The 23,971-nt window shown below is 50.1% G+C and overlaps 1 long non-coding RNA gene across 2 annotated transcripts; it reads left to right on the top strand.

Annotated features, from left to right (window-relative positions):
• The first annotated feature begins 2,916 nt into the window (after positions 1-2,916).
• Positions 2,917-23,971, top strand: LOC115339773. Of its 2 annotated transcripts, none has more exons than XR_003922828.2 (3): positions 2,917-3,390; positions 3,910-4,027; positions 20,925-23,971. It is a non-coding gene; the product is annotated as an uncharacterized LOC115339773 (long non-coding RNA). The 2 variants fall into 2 exon arrangements; XR_003922829.2 differs by lacking the exon at positions 20,925-23,971 and adding an exon at positions 16,406-16,485.

A 23,971-nucleotide genomic window follows, 5' to 3' on the forward strand; every position in this document is an offset into this window, starting at 1 on the left:
ACTGCCTTTTAATCTTGTTTTCACAGCTAATTCTGCTAAAGCGCTGTGCAAACAGCAGGTTGCTCACAGCGGGCTTTTTGGCACGGCACCCATGGGGAGAGCCGTCCCTGCATGCAGTCGCAGAGGGATGCAAATGGTGAATAAAGTAATTTTTCCTATTTTGCGTATTTCCTGTAACTAAAGGAAATAAAAGAAAAAGGCAACTGATGTACGCCATTCTCTGGCTCACCCACAAAACCAGCCCTGGTAAGCAAGTGCTTTGCCTGCTCCCATGCAGAGGCTTTCTGCTGGTGCAGCTGTGCTGGCCGGGGTGGCACAGCCGAGCACCGCAGCTGCGGCAGGAGAAGCTGCTAACCGGGGTGCAATTACTGGTGCAACCCAAATGTTGACCTTGCTAACACACAGTACTTGGTAACTAATACAATGGCATAGAGCAAAATAAGTTGCAGAGCATGAAACGATGAGTAATTCCTTAGTGGTGATACAGAGGTTTGAGTTTTAGCGTAACCTGTCGCTGCCTGATGTTTCCACGAAAGCACGGCAAGGCTGCGGTGTGCACGGAGGGTGTCTGGCAGGTTTGTCCTCCCGGAGCAGCGGTGTGACCCTGTGTTGCAGCAGGGCTGTTGGCTGCACTGGGAGCTCTGTTCAGGAGCCATCCCTGCTCCTTGGTCTGCAGGCATGCTGCTCCATCCCTGTTCTCCTCCTGCCTTCCCGTGTGGGGCAGCGGGGTTTACCCAGGCTGTGCATCCTCTGCGGCTGTGGGCGTGCTGTGTTGGGGTGAAAAAAAGATGAATTTCCTGTTGGTGGCTAAATCTGAGTTCGTTACACCTTGATGTTCCATGAGCTTTATCACAGCTCCGTGCAGGAAGGGAGGCTGCCTTAGACCCCACGTTGGACCCTGTGATGGGTGCAAGGGGATGCTGAGGTTGGGGTGGGCATCTGGGGCTTCCGCTTTGCCAAAAACCGCTTTGACCCTGAGGATTACTCAAAGCGGCAAAATGCCTCCTCTCCTGCCTTTGCTTATGGTATTTATTGAGCAGTTGCTAAGCAATAACCTTGTAAAATTTCCTATGTGGTTTTTTTGATACTCTGACCTGTGGGTTTAGAGGTTTAGGAAATTAAAAGGACAATTTTAGCCTGGTAGATAACGTGCTGAGGATTAGCTGAGCAGCTCCTGGATTTTGCAAGAGGTGGACACCACTTGTGTTAAGAGCTGGCTGCAGCTGGGCAGGAAACTAATTGTGCTTTAGAAACTTAACATCCCCTCCTGCTGTTTCTAGAGCAAGGAAACTGCAATTCTTCATCTCTGCCCGTACAGAATAATAAAAGATTAAAATATGGTACGAGGTCAGGGAAACGTTTTGCTGTGGAAACCAAAGGGTTTGGAGTGAGGAAATGAATGTTTCCATTTGGAAAATGTTAGAAAAGAGAAATTTCAGGGAGTTAAAACTCCCATTGTAAAAAGACTCAGCAGAACTGCCCGGGGGACAAGCGCAGGCTCATCTACCCTTGCCATGGGCAGCATCCGGCTTGCGTGTGCATAGCTGGCAGTGGTCAAAACCATCACCTGGATCATATGTGACCTAGTGACCTAATAGTTCGTGAAAGGCAAATTTAATATTTTATAGGAGTTTTTGTTTGTAAATGTATTAGGTTTGGTTTTGTGTTTTTCTTTTCAAAATACTAAACAGATGTTGTAGGAAAATAAATAGTAATTGCATTCCTAATTCCCTAGGGTTTTTTTTTTTCTATTCAGTTTTGGAAATCTCACCCAAAGCTTTGGCTTCGAGTGAGGTAGCCAGGCCCGGGGAAGGGATGCCTTGCATCACTGTTGTACAGTGAGGCCTTTTAAGCTGCAATTTTCTTTCTTTTTTTTTTTTTCTTTTTTTTTTTTTTTTCTTTTGGTGCAAATGTGCTGTGCCCAGTCCTGAGTTTGGCCAGGGGCACCGAGCTGCCAAAAGTGCCCGAGTCAGTCCGTTGGGGACGGGAGAGCCCAGCACCTGTGCTTTGGGCAAAGACCCAGGGCAGCATCTTGCTTTGAATGCGAAGATGCTCCAGTGTGTCGTGCTGATGTTCACCACCACCCTGTGGGCAAGCAAAGCTGCCTCCTTGCCCACTGCTCCCCTCCTCGCTACGGCAGCCGGAGCTCGAGTGCAAAGTCTGGTGCATAAAACTGTGTTTTTACTGCCTGTGTTTGCAAAGCTGTCACAGCAGCAGTGCTGGTGCGAGTGGCTGGGGACGGTGCTGCCAAGTGCCTGTGTCCGGGGAGACTGCTGGTCTAAAAACTCCACTATCAAATTAGAATCTGCAGCCTTGTAAAAATAAAACCTGTTATCTGTAATTGTGCAGCAGGTAATGGGTGCCAAAATTGGTGTCAGATCTGCCCAAAAGGACTAGATAGGGCAGGGGAAAAAAAATTTTAGATTTAATTCTGTTGATGTACTCGTCTATTCCCAGGGTTAGTGTAAATTGAGGTTTGAATTAAGCCAAAACAGCCCCAGTTAATGTCTAAATCTGCCGTTTCTCAGGCCCTGCAGAAGCAGACAAACACAAAATCGATATTTGCTCTAACTGTTGCTAAGTTTTCTTTACAGATTCATTTCTGCCTAATAATCCCTGCAGCCACGGCTCTCCGGAGCCCTCCTTGCCATGGGGCCGTATCCTGCCCGTGGCTCCCTCGCGGTTGGCGATCCCGGGCTGCCGTGGCAGAGGGAAGGTGGGGAAAAAGCCTGCCTTACCCCCAGGACTGGGGCTGCTGGGCCGCAGCTTGAATCCCTCCTGCAAAACCAACCCTGCTCTGCCTTCAGGGGAGCTCACGGCATCCTTCCCTTGCAAGGAAGGAAATCTTTTTTTCCCCTCTCTTGATGTCAGGCATCTTTTTTTAGAAGGCTGTGAGAGGCACCACGCTGTGGAAATGCAGCCGGATTAATACCCAGATTTACACGCTGGACCCGTGTTGAGCCAGGAGATCATTTTGTCCCTTTGTTAGAGTTCTTTCTTGTCTGAAGGCTTATTCTCGGCTCCTGCCGCTAAGGGGGAGTGTTGCCACGCCGCAGAGCCGGCCGTGGGCCGGGCCGGGCCCGAAGCAGCCGGGTCCCCTTCCCTCCCCGAGGCCTCTTCTTCCTCCGGGAGCCATGGGAAAGGCAGAAGTGAAGGACTTGCCATAGCATCACCCAGGGGAGGGCTAATACCCCCCTGTTCGATATCGAAGCGGGGAGTGACCCAGATTTCAGACCCGTCTTGGACAATAAGGGTAAGTATCATCCTTCCCTTGCGACCAGATGGGTTTGACAACCTGGACCAAGAGAGACTGGCTGATCCATGAAGCGCTTTGAGGCCTGAGGAGGAGAGATGCTGATGAAGAGCTGGGAGAGCACGATGAGGATGCAGGTGGGTGGATGAACTCTTGGCAGTCTGGTGAAACAGGCTTTCCTGCTACAGGAAGGAGTGGGTCGAGAAGAGAAGCAAAGCTCCAAAGCCTGCTGTGGAACTGGTCCTTCTCTGCCTGGAGAAGAGAGTTAAAAATGGGGCTTAGTGACTTGTTAGGGTAGAGCAGTTTAGGATCTCTGCTTTTGGGCACTTTCATGTGGTCTGATGCTCATGTCATAACTTACGTGCTCAAGCTGACCTCAAGGTTATTTCTCTGTCCTGTGAGATACACTAGATATGTGCATGCCGTTGAACCCTTTCCCTCATTAGGACCCCAGTCCCTTTGCCTATGAAATGCAGATTACCCCATTCATCCAATTTTTTTACCTCTCCCTGCAAAAGGTTTTAGGACCTACAGATGCCAAACATGCTTGTTTATGGCTTGCTGCGGTTAGAATTGTGAGTTTTCGTTAAAAATATGTTCTGTTTTCAGTTTCTTATTTCATTTCAGATGTCATCCTTTTTCTCTTCTTCTTCCAGGACCACCCAGGGTTTTATTCACAGAGTTGGAATGAGGTGCAAAAGGGATAAAGATCATTCATGGGAACCTTGAAAGAATTATCTGAGCTCTATGAAATGAAGATTAAAAATAAAACAGGTAGGTGAAGCACTGGCTCCAGTACAAACATCTTATAAATACTTGTCTGTGATACCAAGAGTTCTTCCCACCGCGCTGGGCGGTCTGTGCAGGAAGGAGCTGCTGTATGCATCTCACAAGTGGGTAAATGGAAGCACAGCCCAAGGGCAGGAAAATATAGCAGGTTAGAAAATCTGCCAGCTCTTTGTGAAACACATTTCTGCTGCCTCCTCCCTGTGTGAACTGGACAGGTGAGCTCTGCCAGGGGTTATTTCAAAGCTGGTATGTGTGAGTGCTGGCACAGGCAGAAACCTCCAGCTCCTGGGGAGGTGAGGAGGAGGGGGGAGAAAGAGCCGTAATCCCATGCTGCCTTCAAGCACAACCTTCTGGTGCTTTCGATGCTGGTGTAAAATGAAGGGCTATGGTGATTGCTGCTGCCCTGCACGAACAGGAGACCTCAGCAGTAGTTGGGTTTCTGTGTTGGATTTTGCCCTGAGGCTGCTGGTGTTTATGGGTCAGCTGGTTGCACCTGGCTTGCTTTTTGGGTCTGAGCACCCAGAGGCTTTTTAACAGTTGTGAACTGGTGAGCAGACCTGGCTTGTCTCCCCCTTCACACCACCTGGGAACCCACTGGCCAAAGACCCGAGTCTGATCACTTCCAACCCTCATCCTGTGTCTGGGCTGGTGTTTATGGCTCTCGTTTCGTCCCATCCCATCAACGATATTCTTATAAAGCACTTTCCTCCAGACTGGTATTACAAGTATTTTCCAGGTCAAACCCAGCCAGATCCCACTAGTCCCACGCTTCTGCATCCAAACCACTTCGGCACGGTGAGCAGCGGTGACTGCTCAGGAGGAGTCCTCAGCCTTGGTCCTGTCCCTGTAGTTCTATTTAGGAAACCGCTCCTGCTCCAGCTCTGCTTGCCTTGAGTTTAAGCCAAAGAAAGGGTTTTGTGGAAGGTGTGAGGTTACTTGGCGAGGGCCTACACTCCTTTATACACAAGGATTTTGTCTTGCAACTTGATGAGAGTCCTGTAGCCCAGCACCTTTCATTCCACAGCAGGTAGCTCCTCCAGCCCCAGAGATCTTGCTTGTTGGGGCTCAGTGGCAGCCCCAGCTGGTCTGCTGAAGGCCCAGGGCTCTCCCTGCCTGCTCTGCCTCTCCCAGACTGTAAAACAGTGTCCAAATCATGTTGTTTCTGCTTTGGAAACCAAATCTTCCCTGCTATGCACACACATCCACATATCCCTGCAAAAAATGGCAAGACCTGCAATTCAGCGCAGACGTGATGCAGCAGCTCCTATGTGTTTGCCCTGGAGAGGCAGCCAGAGATCAGGACATTGCCTAAGCACAGGTTTGGGAGCTGCCATAACCCCAGTGCAGACGTTCAGGGTGCAGTTCCTGGCCGTAGGTGGCAGAGATGGCTGGTCCCTGTGGCTCCAGTCAAGGAGCAGCATCATGCAGATGACAAGGGACTGATTTGGCCCAAAAGGGCTTTGGCTGGCTTCAGCAGACCTCCAGCTGTTGTGCTGGGGCATGGAACTCAGGGCAGCCCCTGTGATGAAGCTGCATGCTGTGGTGGGCAGCAGGTTGGGCTGGCACGAGCCAGGGTGGTCACTCCCTCGCTGCGGGAGGTGGAAGACGAGGGATGGTGCTGTGGCTGAGGGTACTATGCTATGCTGGGACCTGCTGGGCTTTGTAGGGCCCCACTTTGGCTGGTGGCAGTAGGGTGAGCTCCCTGGAGAGGCTTCATACCCATGGATGACTCTCGAGTCCCTCTGTATCTTGGTCATGTCTGGTTTTTGGCCATGCAATGATTTGGGAATGTTGCTGGCATGTCAGGAAAGGAGTCACTAAGGAAATCTCTCTAAGGACTACCTTTGTCTTTTCCAAACCCTTGTGAGTGCATGTGCTAGTTTTGGGTGGGGTCGGGTTCATTTTCTTCATGATAGCTAGTATGGGGCAATGTTTTGGATTTGTGCTGGAAACAAGTGTTGATAACACAGGGGTGTTTGGGTTACTGCTGAGCAGGGCTTACACAGAGTCAAGGCCTTTTCTGCCTCTCACCCGACCCCACCAGCGAGGAGGCTGGGGGTGCACAAGAAGTTGGGAGCGGACACAGCCGGGACAGCTGACCCCAACTGACCCACGGGATATTCCGGATGATAGGATGTCATGCTCAGCATATACATCTGGGGGAAGAAGAAAGAAGGGGGGACGTTCGGAGTGATGGCGTTTGTTTTCCCAAATAACTGTTAGGCGTGATGGAGCCCTGCTTTCCTGGAGACGGCTGAACACCTGCCTGCCCATGGGAAGTGGGGAATGAATTCTTTGTTTTGCTTGGCTTGTGTGCACGGCTTTCACTTTCCCCATTAAACTGTCTTTTTCTCAACCCATGAGTTTTCTCACTTTTATTCTTCTGATTCTCTCCCCATCCCAACATGGCAGGGAGTCAGCAAGCAGCTATGTTGGGCTTAGTTGCTAGCTGGAGTTAAACCACAACAGTGCATCCCACAGAGCCTTTCTGGTGGTCCAGTGAACCCAAAAGCATGTTTGTGTCCATGCCTTCCTGTGCATCACCCAGACAGTGTGATCTATGTTACACGTTGATACTCTACATCCTCTACAAAAAGCTCTTTTATGTTGACGGACCTTATTTAAATATCAGGCAATTATGCACAAGCACAGCAGTCCTGACACCAATGTGCCAGATCAGCTGAGCTTCCCCGTGAACTGGTTCTGTGCCGGCATGACAGGTACCTCCATTCAGCCCACATTCCCCTTTTCCCGGCTCCCATCAGTCGACCCTGGACCTGCTGAGCATCTCCAGCTTTGCGTGTCTCTGGCATGTACCTTTCATTGGTCCGATCCTCAGGGCTTTCTGAGACCAGAGCCATGCTCCGGCAGTGGTGTGCTGTGGGAAAGCTTCCTTTGCCCAGGTAGATTTGTCTGTTACACGTGGCTGGTGGGCCTGAAAGGCAATTGGTTGTGCTACGTATTATTTACTGCCTCTCACGTGAAGTAGGTCACCAATCCATCTTGGATTTATTTTGTGTGATGCACAGGAGAAGGCAGCGAGATCCTATTTCTTCCCTGTCCTCCTCCTCCCCACCCACAGGCGATAGGAGGGAGGACTGTGAAATCCTGAGGAGAAAGGCCAGATCTGGTGCTGCGCTGGCTCTGCCGGAGCAGAGGCTGTGACCCGAGGGAGGACAGCTTGTGCCAGGGCAGCTGGCTAATTGACTGCCCGTGTGCTGATTCGGGTTTGCCTTGACGTGTTGGGCTGCAAATGTCAGTGCCCCGTGAGGTGCTCTCTGCCAGTCCCCCCCAAGCAATTCGCCCTGGTTTTGCTTCAGGCAGGGGATTCATGCGTGCTATTCGTGTTAGAAAAGGCATGCTTAAGCATAAAATGTTTGTGTTATTCCTTCTGTTGCTTTTTCTGGGTAAGTGATCTCGAGAGTGTCTTTTAAGATAAAGTGAAGGGAGATGATTAAAAAGCCACACTGTGTCTGTCATGGGTGTTTTGGAGTATTGTGTGGCTGGCTGGAGACCTGCTAAGTTTCATCTGTTATCAGGAATAAGCCACAGTGAAATACAAAACTTTCCCCATCTCTCTCCCTTATCTTGTTTAAGATTCTAGTTGGGGGTTTTACCAGTGCCCATCTGGCTCTGGGCTGGCTGCTTTACCCTCTTGCCCCTGGGGCCATGTCCCTGGGACAAGGGCAGTGCCAGGATATCAGAATGACTTTGGGAGATGGTGATGACCAGGAGCTGGGTCAGGGTGGGAAGCTGGTGAGAACACAGCAGAATAACTCAGTTAAGGACAGAGAGCTCTAACTCGGCATTAGCCAGCAAAGGTGAGGAAGGCAAAGCTGCTCTTTCTAAGGATAAGTCTTCCTGAAAAAAAATAAAAGCCATTTTGGGTGTTACTGATAAGGAATCAACTAAATTCCTCCTTTCTGTGTCCCCATCTCTGCAAGAGATCATTTAGCTATTCAGCTAAGGCTTAGCACACGGGGCTTTTGAAAGCATCTTGGTGCAAGTGCTTGGAAAATGCTATCATTTAAATCCATAATAGCTCTGTTAGGAAACATGCCCCAGGCGTTGCACATCAGCTCTTGGTGTCATAGAGTATATGTCTGGTAAAGCTTCGTATCACCCAAGCCATAAATAATGTGAATCAAAATGCAACATCAGCCTGCCTAGGCTCACAGGCAGCCTCAGACCACCGGCCAAAAAGTGGTCCAGCGTGCCCAGGTGGGTTCCCAGCGAAGGCTGGGTCTGTGTGACAGAGCCTGGTGTCCCCGCAGGCGGGAGACCCTCCCAGATGAGCTTTACCAGGGCATCCGCCTGCTGCCAGTGGGTCTGCTTGTCCTGCTCTTCACTGGAGCTTCTCCGTTGGGTGGTGGGAGAGGCAACGTGAAGTGGAAAGGGATCAGTGCATCTCTTTCTCAGAAAGAAGTAACACAGTTTCTGGAAGCAAACCTCGGAATAAACAGCTGAGTGCCATCAACTTTGTGACACTCACACAGCCGTCAGTAGCAGGAGGTGTGAGTAAACCCTACTTAGCCTGAGCTTTTGGTGGCAGTATTGAGGTTAAAGAGGGAGGTCTGTTAGATCCTCCACTCAAGTCTCCCCCTGTTCTTCTGATAAAATATGGAACTGGGAGATTTTGAAAGCACTGCTGCAGTTACTGAAATGCTTTTACATCACTTAGTGCTTTCTTCTGCCCACACATGCTTCTGAATAATCATGTTTTTTCTATAATTATGTTTATTACACACTTGCTATGGTGACACACTATCCTGTGCTGTGGATGAGACTGCAGCCAAGCTGGAATTCTGCTCCAGGCAAGCAGCTGATTCCTCGCGTGCTGGCGGGGCGTGGGACGAAAATCCTTTGGTAGTCTTTCTGTCATGCTCCCCCCGTCCAAGACAGCATCACAGCAGGTTGCACAGAAATTAATAACATGATCATCTTTCTTGTGTATTTTGGTAACAGTGAGCTAATTAATAATGATGGGTCAACAGTTTTTGGGCTTTTAGGATTAGCGCCAGGTTTAGAGGAGGATCACATGCACGTCGGAGCTGCAGTGCACAGATGTAGGCAGATAGGTTGCAGTAAAAGATGTATGACCCACATTTTAAAGTGTGGGTTTTTGTGTTTTTTTTTTTTTAAAAAAGGTTACAGACTTAATCCTCTTCTTCCCCCACCTGCCTCAGCTTATTAAATCCCTCTTATTTAGGACAAGCCAAAGATTTTTGCTTTATCAGGTAAATGATGGCTTTTGGGTGAGATGGCCCAGCCCCCTAAACTTCACATTATTTTATGAATTGCCTCCTTGATGTGTTGCAGGGGTGAACTGGCAGCTGAGCTGTTGGTGACAACTCATGTCCCAACAGACCAACAGAGGGTTGCTGAGACTCAGAGATCAGTGGAACTCCATGTGTGAGCTGTAGTTCAGGAAACCCATGATGCCCTGGTTTGCAAGGGCAGCTGTGATGCTCTTGTGGGTACTGGCCCATCTTGAGCTCTGGCTGCTGTCATGGTTGTACCTAAAGGCTATTTTGCAGTGACCTCACTTGGGGGCTGAAGAAAGGGAAGGTCCTCAAAGTCTTTAATTCCCTACGAACTTAGGGTAAGACCATATAGCTCCAAATAATGGTGGCACCCCTCAGTTTGCTTTTCAACCCAGGGTCGCAGCCCTGTAGTAACCGTAGAAGAGACAACTGGAATATCTGCCATGTCAAAGGCTGAGAGAAGGGCCAGCTCTGCTTGCAGAGTCATGCCTGGAGAGCCCCTTGGTCTCAGGTGGCCTCCTTGCAGGAAAGTCATGGAGCAGGATTGGCTTTAAATGTGTTATCCTTTCTGAAAGTGGTTTGATGTGGGGACGAATCGTCTGGATGAGTTGGCCAGGACTCTGCGTCTAATTGCTGAACCAGGGTATACGTCTTCCTCCTGTCTTGTAGCACACAGCAAGATGCTTGCTGTGGGTGCTGGGCTCTGCAGATGGTGTTTGTGTAAGGGTAGAGCACCTTGTGGCTGGCACAGCACCTTCCTGACACATTTGATGCTTGTACCAGCCTGGCCTGGTCTGACGTCACTGCTAATGCTGTGTTGAGCAGGAGGTTGGATGAGACACCTCCAGCCTGACTTATCCGATTATTTCCCAACACTGCAAAATTTTGCCAACCTACCTTGGACATGGGTAATTGCTCTCATCCTGCCACCCGGGCTGACATGGCTAATGCAAGCCACTGCTCCCCTGGTGGGCTGTGAGTGGGGGTCAAGGTGTCCCCTCACATTGCTGCACTTCAAGCTACTCGGCATAACAGAGAGATGGTGAGACCCTGCCTCCCTCTGCGTGGCTGTGTCACGAAGCCTTTGCCGTGTGACTAAACCTTTCCTACCCCCTTCATCTCCTGGTCATTATCATCACCTCTTCCTTTCCCCTATCCTTTCCAGCTGCTTCTCTCTTTTTCTCTGAATACCGTTAACCTCAGCAGCACAAGAATAATCCTTCAGACAGGAGCTTGGCCAGCTCAGCCCCTCCGAGAAAGCTCCTTCCTGCATCCCCAGTGGAGACTGTCTGCCCGTCTCATGCCACAGCTTTCCTTCACCCTCAAGGAAGAAAACCCCAGAGCAATGAGCAATGCATGGCGAGGGGTGCAGTTAGCACCCTGCAATGATTGCCAGGCAGTGAGCATGGGCTGCCTGCCTGCCTGCTGGCTGCCTACCTGCCTGCTGGGAGCGAGCCAGCCACATTGCATAGTGTGCTGGATACCAATAGGGTAATCAGCGCATAAGCTGCTAATTAAAATATAAGCATAGTGCAGTGAGAAGGTGCTTGTGCAATGGACCTTGAAATGCACTGTTTGCATAGTTGATGAGAGACAGTTAATGCTCTACAGTAACTCTGTGCTGCGCGTATGGAAACCTGGGGGCCTGCCCCGCGGCCGCTGGCTCCCCGACCTGGTGGTCCTTGTGCAGCCGTGAAGGAAGTCCTGCTTCCACCTGGGTTCATCCCCGCGGCTGCAGCCCTTGCAGCAGTGCTGGGGATAAGTTCTTGGTTCAGTTTGTACTGAAATTGTGTCTAAAGGTGCGGGTTACGCTGTTTAGGGACGGAGGAGCGGGATGACCCAGCCGCTCGTGGTAGCAGTGCCCGGGGTGTGAGCTGGCGGTGGCAAGGAGGTGGCCGGGCAGCTGCAGCCCCTCGTGCTCCTCGGTGACTCCTCTCCTGCGGTACCTGCTCTAAGGTGGCTATTTGCTCACCCCCACCTGCGTGCCGGAGGTGTGGGGGGCTTCGATTTAATCACTGTTTGCCAAAGTGCTTTGCGATCATTGGAGGAAAAATGTAGTCGGAGATGATTTGTATAATGAGCCAGACCCCAATTCACTCTTCCCTCATTCTTACCCACCCATGAAGTCTGAGCAGGTTCAACATTTACTCAGGTGGCAAAGTCAAACATGGTCAGTACACCTGTTAAACAAACTGGCACACAAATTAAGGGTGAACTACAATAGATAATTCCTCTTATAATGAACATGGAAAATTAAACAGAGAGTACAGGAATTAGGTGGCTCTCTATTTTACAGAGACTATTCCCAAGGAAGTTTCGTACCACCTTTGCTGGGCAGGGGCTGCCCTGCAGACTACGGCTGTTTCTTTGCCTCCAGTTGTATAAATGTCCAGGTATTTTCTGCTGTTTTTTTTTTTTTTAATCCAAGCAGTTTTGCCTGTTCAAGGTGCCTCCTTCCCCCAAGCTTTGATCCTGCAGCAAAGTCTGAGTCGTAGAAGATGTTGGTGCAGGAATGAGTGTGGCAGCAGGAGCCCAAGGTGCTGCTGAAGCTCGGTGTGAGTTTTGGGTCAGGGCTGGCCTGGAGCTGAGCTAAGTCCCCAGTGCTGGTGCAGGGTTTTTTTGTGAGCCGCTTAATGGAGTTGTTCTCATAACAACCTTATGAGGTAGAGAACTACTATGATATGAGGGGAGACAAGGTGTGTGTGGGTCTGTGCTGGGGAGCTGGGACCCCTGCTCTTCGGCTCTAACCATGGAGCAATACGTCTGCCCCTCTGTAATGGGACAGAAAATCAAGTGTAGGGAAATCCCGGGGGGGGGCAAACTTGAATTTCTGGAAAACATCATCTCCACATCCAGGCACTGACAGAGGGTCCCTCCCAAGGCAGGCAGGGATGTCTGCTGCATGGGGAGCAGCATTGCTGTGGGCTGGGCGGGGAGCAAGGGATGCACAGGGCTCCCAGGCTCGGAGGGGGGCCCTTTGCAGCAATTGCCTTTCCTAGCCTAGCTTTTTGGGAAAAGCAGCACCGGCATGTGGGAAGAGGTGTTTTAGCTTTGTTTTTACTTGCTGAAGAAGGGATCTTCAGCCACTGCATACTTAATGGCTTCCTAGGGCCATTTGTTAACCTGACAAGTCAACCAGTGAACCCAGAACAATGATTCTAGCTGCTTGCCAGGACGTCTCTTTTTACCCCAATAAACTTTCCCACCCCTTCTAGCTCAGCTGATGAATCTGCCCTGAGATGCAGAGAAGGGTATCTCCAAAACAATGAATCCACGTCAAAAGATTTGTGAGCAGCCAGCCAAACAATTCCAGCCACAGAAAGACACGAGAAAGAACATCATTCCCGAAAGCGCTGCATTATTGATTAAGCATTTGTGATCCATAAAACATAGTAACAACGTGGGGCTGGCTGCAGAATGAATTCTACCAAAAAGATCTTCTTTTATCGTCTCTGATGCTCAAGGACGAGGGTAAAGTAAGTTTAGTACCAAGCAGGAATTCATTTGTATAATAATGTTTTTTGATGACTCGCAAAGGTTATTTTATGATTAGCCATCTAATTATAAAATGGCCAACAATTTCATCTTATCCAAATCTGCATCAGCTAAATTATGAAATGCCCTTGTTTTATGCAAATTCTGGAAATATTGCTTCTCTAACCTCCCAACCCTGCTGTCTGTCAATAAGGCTTGCGTGGAGCATAAATCTTAGGGCAGTGCCAGGGCTCGATTCAACTGCGAATAAAACATGGCGAATTAATTCTGCAGGAGTACCCAGCGGGTGGTGAACGATGGCGGAGGTGCGAGCATGGGCCAGACGTGGGTGCCTAACCCCATGGTGTGGCTCAAACTGGGCTGCCCTCTCCGGGGAAGTGCTGGGGCTGGCACCAGGAGGGATGCGTGTTTCTAGGGAAGGGTTCACCGATCATCCCAGGGACTGGAGATGTGAGATGTCCTCACGCTCAGGCTGTGCAGGGGCTGGAGGAGAGCTGCCCCATGTTGGCTCTGCTCCACGCTCCATCCTTCCTTGCCCTTCAAACCACCCCCTGGTTTCTCGCTGCTTTAATTTCTCTTGGTCAGCGGGGTCAAGAATATTTTTCTCTTTGTTTCCTCCATGTTGCAGGTCAATGGCTCTGAGGAGCATTGCTGAAAGGTCCTACAGCAATGGGCCATGAAGGACAAATACATCCTGTGGCTTGTCCCCTCCCAGTGCTGCACGGAGGGTGGGCAGGGGAAACTGAGTCACAGGCCTCTGCCCTGGGGTCCCATCTCCCACAGGGCTCGTGCACGGCTGCATCCCTGCCCGGCTGTGCCACGCCACAGCCTCTGCTCACAGGCAATACTTCATGTGGACAATTTGTGGTCTCTGGGCAAAAGTGTGAGTTCCAGGGACCAGCAGATAAGGTGACTGAGGCCATGTTGGACACAGGCTTGTTTAATTCTGCAATCACTGACAAGCTGCCAGATAATGGCCAAGGTGCAGGGTAGCTGCTGGGACCGCCGGGCGGCCTCGGGGTGAGCTTGAGAGCACATCTCCCCCTGCGCGATGGGACCTGAAGCTGCGTTTCAGGAAATAAATCAGACTTTATAGAGAGCGGTTGTGTTAGTGGCAGAGATTGGGCTGGGCAGGGAACGAAACCCATTAAACTTTGTTCCTTGTGCTCTGTGATCCATGGCTGGCTGAGAGCTATGGGGACAGTAAACTTTATGGCTTGGTTGCAGTGTCCTTCCTTAGATGTGAGGTGTGCTAAAAAAATACTTGACCTGTGGACGGTACAATTTTAAAGCACAGTTGAAGCAGGTATTAAAATTGACTGTTGAAGCTTTTGTAATCTCAGAGGTATTTTGGAAATGGATGCCAGCAGCAGAAAGGCAATGTGAGGGTAGGGCACAGCAGCTGCTGGCACAGCGCCTGTGACCCTTCAGTTTGTACCGACCAAGAGCACAGCCCGTCATATCTGTCACTGTGAAGAGATCACAGTATGGCCCCATGGTTTGTGTTACTTTGAAGGCTTGGACTCTAAGTATGTAAAAAAAGAGCGTCTTGAAATATTTGTGTATGACAGAAACTACATGGATGGGTATGGGGTGACTCGCATACCTTGAAATCCTGGCAGGTGTGGTGTTTCAGGCAGTGGGAGCTGAGGGGCTTTCCTGTCCTTAGAGGTGGGCACATCTAAGACTCAGATGTAGATGGGCATGGGACTATTCAGAGCTGCTGTAGAAACACTGTGTGTCTGTATTTATGGTTTCTTTGCTTGGAAGGGATGCTGAGTCCTCCCGCCTGAACTTTGTGAAATAGAGTAGATTTAAAAAAAATTAAAATAATCTTTTCCCATTTGACAAATGAGGAGGCAAAAGAAATTGTTGCTTCAGCCTTTTAGTTATAACTCGCTGAAACTCAACATCTTGGCTACTCCTGGGAGAAGACTTTCCTTCCAAAATGTGCAACTTCTCTCATAGCACCAGGGAAGGCAATACAGAAATAAGATCGTTTGAGGCTGGTGATTCTTGCAGAGCAGGATGGAAAAAACCTCCATATTTTCCAGTCACCAAATCAGGTGTCTGGGTTTTTTTGCTACGGTTCATGTTCCTGTTAAAACAAGCTTTTAATGATGGGCTTGTGCCCGTATCCTCGGGACCGATTGGGTCTGTGTGAGCTCCTGAGGAGGAGATGGTGAGAGCAGAGGGAGTGCAGTGGGAATTAGGAGCTGGTCTAGGAAACCTTGGAGGGTTTTCAAAGGCTTCGGGATGGTCCCTGCGGGAGCAGCTCGTGGCCCTGGTGGGGCTCCCGGCACAGGCAGGGATGGGGGTCTTGGTGCTGGTGGGAGGGGGAGCAGCAAAGGAGGAGAAGAAACACCAGAGAAGGGGGAGGAAAGGAGGATTATAAAGATTAGGTCCAATTAGATATGTGCACTTTAAACATCAGATCCTATTAAACACTCCTGGTTTAAAACCAGGCCCTATTATATGGTTGCAGCTTCCAGACAAAGTCCTGTTAAGTGGAGCTGCTTTGAAATCCAGGGCGTCAGACACAGCCATTATGAAGATCAGGCACTGTTAAATATATTCAGTTTGAAGATTAGGCCCTGTTAAACACAGGCAGTTCAAAGCTGGCCTCTAATTAAGCAGAGGCGGTTGGAGAACCGGAGCTTGAGGGGAGAGGGGGACCTGTGGAGCAGCTCCGTGCATCTGCAGGTCCTCCCTGGTGGGAATGAGCCTGTGGGTAGGATGCTTGTGGTCCTGCCTGCACATGGTGAATTAGCCCAAATCGATTCTTCAGCAGGAACGAGGCTAGGGTGGTCTCCAGGCTGGTGGAGACCAGAGGCTTGAGGCTTCAGGAGAGGTTTGGAGGTGGTGCTGACTAGAACAACCGGGGACTGGGGAAATATTGCTGACTGGATAAGGGGCTTGAGAAATTGGGGGAATAAAAAGGTACCCAGTGTCCCCATCAGTTTTCTCTGACTTTCAGAGAGGTGTCGGTGGGCTGTAACATCTGTATTCTTTGGACCTGGACAGGACCAAGGGCTGTGCCATAGGTGGGGTGGCTGTGTACATGGGGAGGTAAGTCCTGGATAGCTTCAAGGTGTTTGGGTGTCCAACAAGCTGCAGATTACAAGGAAATGCGGGCATTCACCTGTCTTCTAAGACCCAAAGAGCTGTGTATGGCTTAACTTGGGGTCTGTGGTTTGGGTGTTTGAGACCTCCACTCAGCACCAGCCTCCCTTTGCTGCTGCCCACGATGTTACATTGGGCAGACCAGCTGGCTTGGGACCCGGTAGTGGTTTTACTGTAGGATTACACAGTTCCTCTTGATTTCTTGTGTGGGCTCCGTGGCTGCTCACCTTATTAATGGGCACGGTTAAGAAATCTCAGTGATGGCCTGGGGAAGACGATGGAGTCAGCGGTGGTGTCCGGTCCAAACCCACTGCTCCAAGGCAGCACTTCCTTCTCTGGGGCCCCGACCCTCTGCAACGGATAGCCCAGAGCTGCTAAGCCTTGGCTGGAGGTGACTTGCTTACACAGCTAACGTTTTTTTTTTTGCAAAAATACCATTGACCATCCCTCCTCATCCCACTTCTCCACATGTTCATCACAGTGCTGCTCCTACTCTGCTTTCATGGTGTGTGATGCACAAAGGTGTGAAGAGCAAGAAGGGTCACTTTCTACCTGATCCCCACATCAGTACAGGTCAGTAAAGAGCCCTTGAGATGCTCTTGCAAATGTTATTGGCATCATTGTGATTTGTTTCCAAGGGATTTATTTGGTGCTGCTTTTGGGCCTGAGCCTCAGTAGCATCAGATAACTTTTAATTAGTGCTGGGTGCTTTTATCTTTGATGGAGCAAAGGGATTTTGCCATTTGAATTTTAGCATATGAAATATTAACTTAAATATATATGTTTATTTTTTGTATTAAATATTATATAGCTGCACAGTATTAATATTAAAACTTTAATACAATGTAAATGTCAGAATGAGTTGTAGTGATAAAACCTAAATGAAACATATTTGCATCTCTGTTTCACTTACAATAGCAAAAGATTTTCAAGTTAAAACAGATTTTTTTCACAATTCAACAGAAATGCCATTTCTTTGTTCTGAAAAAACCCATTCCATTAGAGGTTGTTTTGGATTTTTTTTTTTTTTTACCACTTCTAATTCCCATGACTTGAAGACCCAGGGCTTTAATGAGCGCTGAGGCTAAGACCTGCAGTGATAGATGAGAGTGCTGTCAACTCTCATATCTTCTCATCCTGATCTTTCCTCTCCTATTTGTTCCTCTCCCTCCCCTGTTCTGTTCCTAGGAAGGAGATGCATATGCCTGGCCCCAGCTGATGCTCTCTTTGCAGCAGGTGGGTACCCACGAGTGTTATCAGGAAGAGTGGCAGCTCTCTGATGCTGGGTAATGCTCGGACAGGTCAGAGAAAACAAGCAGCCCCTTTTCCTGCGACCTTTGCTGGGCTCAGGTAGCACATACACAGCCCAGGGTGTTGCTTGAAAGCTACAGCGAGGATGGATTTGCCGCATGCATGCTTGAAATCCTGCCTGGGGCGTGTGGCGTGCACGGTGGCGAGGCAGGGAAGCTGCCCCCAGGCACGCACGAGGCATGAGAGGATGCTTCGAGCCCTCACAGCCACGAGCAGTGTGAGATGAGGCTTTGGGGCAGGGTTGGTGCTCTGCTCTGGCCTGACCTGTCTCCTCATGCTGTTTGGCCCTGCTTGCTTGGCTGCTTAGCAGGAGGGGGATGAAAGAGCCTCCTTCCAACTCCCAGTTCCCCTCTCCTGCCAGTAAGGCTGACCCTTTAGACTTCGAGGAAAGGAGTGGGGAAAAACTGCAAATGAGCCCCTGAGGGGCTGTGAGGGAAGGTCAAGGGGATGAGGGCCTGGGGAGCAGCTATGCTGGCACAGTCTGGGTGAGCGGAGATGCTGAAGGGCTGGGGAAACATCTGAGCTGGCTTAGGGTGGGTCCACGGCACCCAAAAGCTGCCGTGTAGCTCTGCTGTATTAATGGGGCAAGCTGCAGCAGAGAGATGCTTGGGGACCTGTCCTAGCAGGACAAGTTGGCTGGCCTCATCCCCATCCTGGCTGTACTTTTGATGTTCCAGGTGGCTGTGATGGAGGAGCCCTGTCCCATGGGCAAAGGCCACCAGGACAGGCAGGGTGCTGCCTTCCCCTGCCCAGAGCACCGAGGTGGAACTGTGACGCGTGAGCACATGGGCCATGCTGATGGAGCAAGTGCAGAGCAAGCAAGTCTCTTGGAGTAAAACTTATGTACACGAGGTTTCCTTTTTCTTTCATCTTTTTATCTGCATCCTTTTTTGAAGAAGAAGCAGATGAAAGAGCCCACCACTCACATCAAACCCCTATCAAGTGCATTAAAGGAAATGTATTTGGCTTTATGGTTTGCTTTGAAGGAACCAGTGGCAAAATGAGCTAGGAAGGCATGAAAGACACCCCAGCTAGTTTAGCTGCATTTTGTGTGTCAGAAATCTGTTCCCTGAAGTAATTAAGATGCAGGTGTTTGAAAAAGATGCACGAGGCCGCATCGTTAAGGTGCACTTTAGCTCAGCTTCTTGGCTTCTGCTGTGCCCCAGGGGTAGCTGCAAACTGCCCCAAAATACCTCTTCTGCTCAAAACAAGTCACAGGCTTTTGGGATGGCTGGGGCAAAGGTAGAGATACAGAAACATTTCAAAACTTTCCTCTGAATAGACCTTCTGTTTTAAATTCTTTCTCCTTGTTGAATACAATAAATCAGATGCAATGGCTTCCTGTATCAGGAATAAGATCATGTCCCAAACTGGTGAGATAGCAAAGCAGGGTGATGTGCGGAGGTGTTGCAAGCAGGCCCAGGTTGGTGTGTTGAATGCAGTAGTGGAGGGTTAGCTGGGCTCCCCCACCTTCTAGGAGATTGCTTCCCCCGTATCAGTGGGTTTGGGAACGACATTTAATAATGGGACAGATCACACATGATTACAAATATCTTAAACAGGGAGATGTGGCGATTTCATATTTTCCTGTGTGTGAGCTATAAATCGTAGCCCTTGTGTCTAGACATGTGAAGGTTAATAAAACCAAATAAAAAATGAATTCCATTAAGCAGAGATGGTCACTGACGGTGTGCCAGTGAGCAGCTCAGGGTGGGACTGTGCTGCTCAGGGCTCTGTGCATTGGGTCCCTGATCTCGTGGCCCTGAGGTGCGTTCATGGATGTAGCAAATATCAGCATCTGTTCCCTTCCTGTCCGCCTGCCAGGAAGCAGCCAGTGTTCGGTGGAGCTCCCCAGCTGTTCCTGTTGGTCCCTTCCAGTGGGCACATGTGCAATCCCTCAACTGAGTGAGCAAGTGGGCAGTTTTAGGACAAATCAATTGAAAGAGCTTTTGCTGCAGAGTGTCATTAACCCCAGCTTCCCATCCTGCTGAGGGAAATCAAAGCTGTTTATAGCCTCTTTGGACAAGTGTGAACTAATTTTACATCCAGTAAACAAGCTTTCTAGATGTTATGGGCTCAACTGTTTTGGTGGTCGTAGCTCATCTCTAGGGTGGAAACTTGTCCACCGAGGAGGGACTCTGCGGTCTGGTGGCCATGCATAGCCTCTGGAGTGCACCAGGATCTGCAGCCCTTTGAAGCACCTGTTGTTAGTTATTTCCAATTTTCCAAATTGTTTTTTTCCCTACTATTTAACATCAAATCCCATATGTCTTTTTGAGGGCTCTTCACTCCGCTGCAAATGTAGGTGGTCGAAAGGAGACTGTAGGTGTGTCCTGTGGGACCTGGGTAAAGACCAGCGGGATGGGATCTCGGGCACAGAGGCAGGGCCCTGGAGCATCTTTCTGTAGCATCTCTGCTGTACAAGTACAGTGGTAACAAGTGTAAGGCTGAAATGCATTGCTGTGTCTGAGGAGATTTTGTTCATGGCTGTGGCTCCCTGTGCAGTGGAAGCAAACGCTCCTCATGGGCAGAAGGATGCTGTTGCGGCCAGCGTGGCACCCGCAGCCATGGGGATCAGCGCGCAGTGGCTGTATTTCTTTGTTTCTGAAATGCAGAGGAATATAAAAATCTAAGTGATAGCTGGAGTTTGATTTTTACAGGTGGAAGGGGAGCATTGTACTTTTTACCACTAGCCACAGAGGGGCTGAAACTAAATTGAACCCAGAAGGTTAATCTGGTTTGAACAAGCTGGGAAGAGCTGGCAAGGAGGAGCGGTTAGCGGGAGGGGAGAGGTCGGATGCCGGTTGCCCCAGGAGTGAGCACCAGCCTCTGGTTTCAGGCTGGCCTCCAGGAGCAGGGACTGGCCCCGACTCCCCTTGCCACACAGGCACAGGGCCTGTGTGTCAGACCCAGAGTTGATCCCCCCTCCTTGGGACGTGCTATGCTGCTCGGTGTAATGCCAGGCAGTACCTTATCCAGCTTCCAACCAAGCCTGGGGATTGGATGCTGTGCAGCCCAACTGGTCTGGGCTAACACACGCTGCTGAGCAGCAGCCTGGCTGAAACAACTAGCTAGCAGAACTGCTATTTCCTCTGTGGATGCTCTTTCTTTTCTTTCCTAGAGCTAATGTAGGTAGTCTCTAGATGGTCCTGTGCAACGTGGGCAGAAGGGAGGGCCAGGCACCAAAATACAGATCAGCAGGAATGTTAGGGTTGCCTCCAGCTTTGTACTTGGGTAGCTTTGGGGACCGCTGAGACTTCATCTCACATCTTCAGCTGCTATTTCTCTCCCAGCCCAAGCAGGCACAGGCCATTCGGTACATGCCTGTGCTTTGAGGAGTGGTGGTTTACTGAGCTGATGAGAAATCTGCCTTTAAATTGGAGGCATTTGTAAGCGTGGCTTGCTGGATTTGTACGGAAACACTATTGAGCTGCTGTGCTATTGATTTAGACATTTACCTGGGGTTTGCAGTCTCACTCCTCTTCCTTTCCATTTGCTTTGGGGCTCTGCTGGTGCGTACTGACAGGAGCTATTCCCTCATTGCCCCGGGAAGCGGAGCTGGGCAGCGCTGGCACAGCTGCAGCATGATCCCCCCAGGGCGGGCTCAGACCTTCAGGGTGAAGCTCTTCCATGGAGCCTGGTGCAGCACAGCACTGTCCCAGCAAAGAAATTTATTTTCTTCCTTTCAGGCTCAATTTTCCGCTGTGGTGATCCACAGGAGGCAGAGTACACCTGCTGAAACCTCTCTAAAGTATCCCGTTGAAGTCACACACAGAGAAAGCAAGGATTTGAAGGGGATGGCAATTTTTTAAAGAAACTTCCAAGCCCCGCTCTTTGCTGGGTGATGGCATCGCTCAGGACGTCACTAAGAGGAGGTGTCATGAAAGCCGATGACCTAAAAGACACCACCAAGAAGTTCCTTCCTCCAGACACTGCTTCAGCATCTTTTGCAGGGCGATGCTCCCTCCAGTCCTCACCCCTTGCCCTGCAGAAGGAGCTGGCAAAGCCGCTGAGCAGCTCAGGGCACTAAGCCAAATGGATAGACTTAATTCTGCTGGCTGGAAAACCCACAGCAGCCAGGGCAGAGCGTGACCGCCGCCTGCAGTGAGCCCCTGTCCCCAGCGCCGTCCTCCCAGGCAGGGCTGGCTTGTCACCACTGGCCCCGAGCCTCAGGGGATGGGGTGCTTCACCCAGTGCCACAGCTCCTGGGGTCACCCCAGCCTGACAAACCCATCTAGGGCTGCCCCTATGCCTCTATCGACATGGCCAGGCTCTGTCTGGCAGCAATTTAACACGTGGATGGTGTATACAAAACTCCTTCCTGTTTTTCTGGCTGTGTTTCCCAGCCTGTTGGGAGCAGGGCAGGCGAGTGTGATGCAGCAGGACTCGGGTCATTGGTCTCTTCCCATCTCAGCTTTGGGGTTCCTGGGTCCATCCTGGCACCTTAAGAACAGCGAGGCTTGTTCAGGCGGAAAAGAAACATTTGGGGCACAGGGTGGAGAAAATTATTTTTCCCTTTTGTGAGGGAAAAAGTAAATCCTCAGTGCTTGTGTGAAATGGCAGAGAAAAGGAGTCGTCTGGATTACAGGGAGAGAAATACCAATTATATTAGAATGGGGGTAAAAATCAGGAAGGCTTTATCAGGGCCATTCGCTGACAAAACTTGCAGCTACAGGCTGTATATGAAAAGGCTGATGTTTGAATCCACAGAAACATTTTGGTTATAATAATCCTTCAGTATTCAGGCAAAGCTTCTGTGGGGTCCAGTGGGACCCTTACTTGAGGCCTGGAGGATTTACCTTATCAGTCTTTTGAAAATGTTAAAGAGTTTAAAACCACTGGCTGACTTACCCGGAGGAAAATGCTGCGCGGCGGCGATGCTGACGCCTGCGTGTCACGGCAAGAGCCAGCACACAGCGTCCCTGCAGAGGTGCCGGGCTTTGCTTTGTCTTTTCCCATTCACTGTACAACAAGAGGAAAAGGATGAAAGCAAGAACCTATAAAGTTTCTCTCGCCATGCTCTGTCAGCTCTTTTTTTCTCCTTTATTTCCTTTGTGCTTGGCTGGGCTGTAAAGTCCTCTCTGTTCCTGACTGCCCTTTGCCCTCCGTGCTCAGCAAGGATGTCAAATGGCCAGTGCAGGGTCACCGGAGGAGCCTTCCAGGGACGTGCCGTGCTTTGTTAGTGGTGGCCCTGCCACGTGTCCCTCCCCAAAGGCTGCGGTGTTTGCTGTGAGCCGCACAGGCACTGATGTGACCCGGGAGGTGAAGCTTTTCTGCAGCACCGGGTACCAAAATGTCCCCATGTGACTGTATTCTGCTAAGGAGACAACGAGCCGTACCGGCACCTTGAGGATCTGGTCTCCAGCACATTGCAATGGGATTCAGGCATGGTGGGGCTTTGAAATACCACTTAGTGCTGCAAAATGTGGTCACTGGGAACAACATGAAGTGGTCACTGCCCTCGTCCTGGGTTGGTGGGAGATGTCAGGCTTTGCTTTTGTGCCAGGGCTGTCTGCCCCGGGGGCTGCCGCAGCGCGGGGCTGCCGCAGCGCAGAGCTGCCCCGTGCCCCTGGCTGCTGTGTGGGATGTACGCCAGGCACCATGCTGGCAGGAAGATGGAGACTTTAAAAAAATATTCATTAACCTATTTCTGTTTTCTGGCTGCTGCAGTTATTTTGGGGCCCCAACTGTTTCCCACATGACCTGAGTTTTACCACTTGAGGCAATTGGATTGATGAAAACCCTTCTGCAAGGTTGTTTAAACCCCAAATTAAGTGGAATGAGGAGAACTGTTGAAAAGCAGCAATCTCGGATTTTCAAGATCTCCACTTTCCAATACATGATGGGGAGAAGGGCCAGCCTCGGCGTGCTGTGACCCTGCAGGTGTGTGGGCTGTGCCGGCATAGGTGCAGCTCCTCACTTAAGCACGTCCCTGCTTGGAAAATGACACCTTCTGGAAAGCTGGAGATAAAAGGGCATCCTAATGTAGGAGGAGGAGCTTAGGTGAGGAGCTTCTGGGGACTTGTTGGAAAATCAGAGATGAGAAGTACACGCCAGGCAGCTCAAAACACTGGGGCAGGACCAGCTGCCACGGAGGATGTTCTTGCTGCCACACATGCCAGCAGCTTCAAGGGAAGGATGGGAAAAAACGGTGACTGTCAATAAAAAGGAAATTCTTCCTGTGCTCAGACAACACTTGGACTACGTTCTGAAGGATAAACCTCTGTAACCCATATGGCATTTTTTCTCTTGTGCTTCAGGTGGCCGTGGCTCTTCTCACTATCAATCTGAATGTCTGATCAGCTCGAGCCCTGCACCACTGAAGCCTCAGAGACACTTTGTGGCAGTGTCTTCCAGAGGTTAATGATACATTGTGGGATAGTGGTCAGTTTTAAATTCACCGCTGTCTGATTTCACTTTATATCCTCTTGTAGTTGTGCTGCTGCAAAAAACCAGCCACCAGCTGCTCATTGCAACAGTGTCTGGCTTTCACCTGACTATTAATTTTTTTTTTTTGGGGGTTCTTTTCACTTCCTGGTAATTGGTGCTGGGTTGCTGGGGGGAAACCATCTGCGTGACTCGAGAGATTTAGAGTCAGTAACAGAAGGGATGTTATCAGAGTCTGGTACTTTAGAAGACTATGGTAATCCAAAGCTGATTACAGCTGGGCTGGTGCAGTGGGAAATTTGGGACATATTGGACACCGACACTTTCCAGCACCATCAAGCAGCGTGGG

Source organism: Aquila chrysaetos, chromosome 3 (genome assembly GCF_900496995.4).
Source record: "Aquila chrysaetos chrysaetos chromosome 3, bAquChr1.4, whole genome shotgun sequence".
Taxonomy (NCBI): domain Eukaryota; kingdom Metazoa; phylum Chordata; class Aves; order Accipitriformes; family Accipitridae; genus Aquila; species Aquila chrysaetos.